Raw genomic sequence first — 5,060 nt, 5'->3', positions numbered from 1 at the left:
CTCATGATTACATAATTAATAATCTAGTTAAATAATCCATAAGTCTTCAAATATCATCATCACCATAACCATTAAGTTCCAAGTTTGTCAATATGGAATCAACAAACATTTCTAAGTATTCAACAAGTGAATAAGGGTTTCTAGATAACTAATCATCAATCTTAACTTAAGTTGGGTCGAAGAACTTACTTCTAAATCTCCGAAATACATTCTAAGGCAAATTCTACCCCGAACTAGGCTAAGATATATAGATCCTCTCTTTGATGTATAGCAAGATACCATTAATCCTAAGGTAAAGGTTCTTCTCAAACACAACAACTAAGCCAATATAGTAACTAAGATAACCTTTCCTAATAAAGGAACTAAGTCCAATCTTACCCTAAGCATGATTAACTAGATCATTTTTACCTATCTTGATTAATCTAAGACATTCTCATGATAAACATTAGTAATGAAGTCTATTCACCTAAGGCATAAGGAAAACAAGCCAAATGTTTCCATTCTATGTTTTTAAATTAGCTAAATAACCTAACTAACCCAAGTCTTGCATTTTATCAATCCAATACCTAAAACCCATCCCAAATCTAACACAAATTACAATAATACTATGATGTTGCTCAATCTAACAAGAAATAAACCTAGCCTACATCAATGCCAAAGAAAGCTCAACGAATAGCTAAACCATCACTTTTTATTTCCGAGAATCTTTTCAAGATGCCAAGCTATTAAAACACATTTTACTCGTTTATACGAGAATATTGATACCCATATTACACCATTGTGCTTTGGGTCCAAAAATCATCTCAAAACCCCATGTGGTTCCTACTTACGAAATTGAGTTTTTGAGAGCAACCCAACATTCACTCAAGCTCAAGGAATCATTACCCTAAAAATAGAAGAAAACTAATCTAAATTAGGGCTAAATCAAGCCCTAAAGGTTTTGATATAATAATCAAGAGATTTTACCAAGAAAAAGGTGAATTATTACCTCAAATCAAAAGATAATTGCAAAGTAAATGTTAATCAAGCTCCCAAGTCACCCTCAAGTCTCAATTTTTAGACATCAAACTATTTAGGGTTTATGATCTCAAGGGGGGGGGGGAGAAATTGCTAAAATCATAAAGGGGTCATTTTATATCCAGTCCAGGTTATCAAGAATCAGTATCGTGATCTGAGGACTTGTGATCATGGTACCTCTCACCTATCAAATAAGTCATGATCGCGATACCTTTATGATCTTAGCATCTCTATTGCACATGGATTCATGATCGCGGTCTAAAAAGTGACGATCATAGTGAACCAAAAAACCTGATGCACTTGATTTTCCAAGCCAAAATGGACTTCTATCAAGTTCTCCGGATTTATTCAGAATCCCATATACGCAAATGTACTAAGTAACCATAAGAAAATCATTGTTATAGACTCAATGGCAAAATTGGATTTCTGTTTGAGGTCGTTTCAACTAAATATGGGTCCCACACTCATATTTCCAATTTCTTAACTTTCCAACCAATAGGTAAAAATAAGCTCGGGTGCCTCAAGACCTAAACCAATAGTTTACCTAGCCTAATATTAATATTCCAAAACTACTGACACAGTCAAAATTTGTATACAGGATCATTTTACTGATATTTTTGCTTGATGGCTTCTTGAAACAAGCGAAGACTTCAAAATAGAAAATTAGCTCTAAATAACCAAATAAACTGCTCGGTAACTGAACTGTCAGTCCCAATAAGTCATAAATAACTTAAGGAAACTATGAAAAAGCTCTAACAATAAAAATTAGTGGAAATATAGAAAATAACCTAATGGGTCTATATAAAGGACGTGGTAACTTATAAGATTAAGCTGTAGGGCAGTGAGACGATGGCACTTACTGAGGAGTGTAGCTCTTTGGTAATGAGAAAAATGCCTGAGAAGATAAGGGACTCAAAGATTTTCACCCTCCCCATACAAATTGGTGACAGTGATGTGGTTCATGCTTTGAGTGATTTAGAGGTGAGTATAAACTTGATGCCCCTATCAATGTTTAATACTCCAGGTTTGGGTAAGACAAGACCATGCTCTATGGTGTTACAAATGGAAAACCAAACCAAAGTCCAGCCCAAAGGAATCATCGAAGATGGGCTCATTAATATTGGTAAGCTTATTACCCCTATTAACTTTATTTTCCTTGATTATGATGAAAACGAAAGGATGCCGATCATTTTGGGATATCCATTCTTGACATTGGGAGGATTACCAATTAATGTGAGAGAGGACTGATGTGCAATAGAAAAATAGCACTTTTGATAATTAAAACATGGAAAATATGCAAGATTCCGAGGCCTTTTTATAAGATATGATCTATTTTGGGTATGTTTTGCAGGAAACCATGTTTTGGATGATAAATTCTTAAAAAAGGTGGGAAAAGGTGTTTTTGCTACTTTTGAAGCGATTATGGATGTTTGGGATGTTTTCTAGTTTGGTCGTGATCAATGTATGTTCAAGAGTTGAAGAAGAGCTGAAAAATGACTCCCAAAACCTACTAAGTTTGCCCATGGACCGTAGGTAGGACCTACAGACCGGAGGTACACAAAGCAGGTACCAAGAAGTCAAAATCCCAAGAGCTGACTTGTAGGAAATGAATGATCCATCTGCAACCTGTGGTTTGCACCTGCGTCCTGTGCTAGACTGCAGGTGCCACCTGTGCCCTACCAGAACACATGTACACAGAGTAGGTGGCCACCGACCCTTTTTTCTCCTATTTCGTTTGGGCTTTGTTTTTAGGGTTTTCTCTTGTACTATAAATACCCCTTATGTACTTTTTAGTAGTTGTGGATTTTTATTCATCTTATCATTGAAATTTAATCTTTGCTTTCTAATATGAATGTTATTGATTTCTTTTGATTATTCAGTTTACTATTGTGGGTTTTCATTCATATTATCATTAAGATTTAATATTTGCTTTCGAATATGAATGTTATTGATTTCTTCACAATCATGAGTGGCTAAAACCCATAGCTAGGGTTATGCAAACCCCTGGCAAATTGACAAAGAAGGGAAAGTGTGATTATTAATCTGAACCAATACCCATGATATGTATTGCTTTATCTTTATTATGATTGATTGCTTAATGGTTACTCATATTAGGGAGTAGTGGCTAGGAAAAGAAAAAGACAACAATAATTTGGGAGTTAATTGCCGATTCATTGCGCACAACAGAATATAGTGAATGACCATTATATTTCATCTAATAACTTGAGACTCAAAAGGTGATAGTTAACTAGGATCAAGATAAGGGTTATTTATGTGACACCCTAAGACTCAAAGGTAAAGGGTGATATCCTCTTACTCGTCTAAAAGATTGTAGGAGGTACATAACTTACTAATTCTGCATATAAGGTATTAGGTTGGTTCAACAACGCGTAATAAACCTATCAAGTTGATATGCCAAGAGGAACACAATCCTAGTGTTCGCCTATGATTGAATTTCAATCAAGATTAATATTATTTTTTGATCGAGACTAATACAAGCAAATCCCCCCATTTACTTTTCCTGTTTTACCCATAGACTTAAACCACTAAGATATGTTAATCCATGTGTTCCCCATGGATTCGACCCCAACCTTAGTTGGGTTACTGTATCTTAAAAATGATCGACCATCATCTAAAAGAAGGTGTTGCTTGGACGTCATTAAGAAATTGGCGCCATTATCGGGGAGCACGGTGTTTATTTATGGATTAAAGTTGTTGCAGTTTTTAGATTTTTTGTTCTTCTTTTTGTTCTTAGTTGGCATACATTGGTGTATGCCTAGAAGATAAAGTAGATGCAATCTTTTACTCCCTATCAATCCAAATCTAGAAAGGATCTTATAAACACCTGGTAGGATGTCTGAGCCAAAAAAAGTTGAAAATCCTGAAGGGCTTTGTGATATCGCACCTCCCATCGAAGGATTACACAATATTGTTCATCATTAGACTGGTGAGCTTTTAGCTCAAGATGAAGTAGAGAAAAGGGAAATGAAAGAAAATGAGATAGTAGTTAGAGAGATAGAGCTAGCTAAGCAGAGAGAAGCAGCAGATCACCGAGCAACACTCGGTGAAATCAAGAACAGAGCTAGAAGTGCCCATGTTCAAGTAATCCCAGTTTATCAGTATATTTATCCATACATAGATGATGAAGAAGATCTAGGATATGTTGATCCAACCAAGACTGGAACCATAGTGCCTCATGTTTTACCCCCAAGCATCAAATTTGACATTACGAGTGCCATGGTCCAACTTCTAAATTCTAAGGGTGTGTTTGTAGGTATGCCAACTGATGGTAGAAACTTGTGCCTTGCAAATTTCTTTAGGATCTATGCGTCGTATACCAATAGGTTTAAATTAAGAAGTGCTTAGATTGAGACTTTTTCCCTTCTCACTTACAAGAGAATTATCTTTATGATTGGGGAGAGATGTTGCTGCTGAAGGACGAGATCTATAATTTCAGGCAGCTGCAGTCAAAGTCCATGTATGAAGCTTGGATCAGGTTTAAGAAGAAGTTAAGCATGGTGTCAAATCATTAGTTATTAAGGATGAGTTTTTCAGAGATATTCTATAAAGCCCTTACCATCAGATCTAGAGCCATGGCATACACTATATCTAGGGAAGTTTTTATGAGAATACGATGAAAGGTAGCATCAAAGATGTTAGATCGAATCTCACTTACTAACCAAGGGTGGCAAACTCAAGAGGCTGAGAGGTGACCTGGTATTTATACTGTTGGTTCTTCCTATGACTAGAGAACAACTGATGATACAGTAGCGCAAGAAATTACATTACTAAGAATTGATTTAGGGATGCTAGCAAAGCAGTTTCCAATGGCTAATTCTGAGAAAGTGAATGCAATAACAACTTAGGTGTCAGCTTCCAAAGCGTACAAGTCAGAATTAAAAGAAGAAACTAATCATCTGGATCATTAGATGGTGGGTTTTCAAGCCTAAGAACAATGGAACCAAGGTCAAAACTATTATAATAGCTATAGACACCATAGCAGACAGTGAGATGGTGACTGGAGGAAAAAGGATGACTACAGA

The sequence above is a fragment of the Capsicum annuum genome, chromosome 11 (assembly GCF_002878395.1).
Source record: "Capsicum annuum cultivar UCD-10X-F1 chromosome 11, UCD10Xv1.1, whole genome shotgun sequence".
Taxonomy (NCBI): domain Eukaryota; kingdom Viridiplantae; phylum Streptophyta; class Magnoliopsida; order Solanales; family Solanaceae; genus Capsicum; species Capsicum annuum.
The sequence above is the reverse complement of the archived record's forward strand: the minus strand, read 5'-3'. Positions refer to the sequence as shown.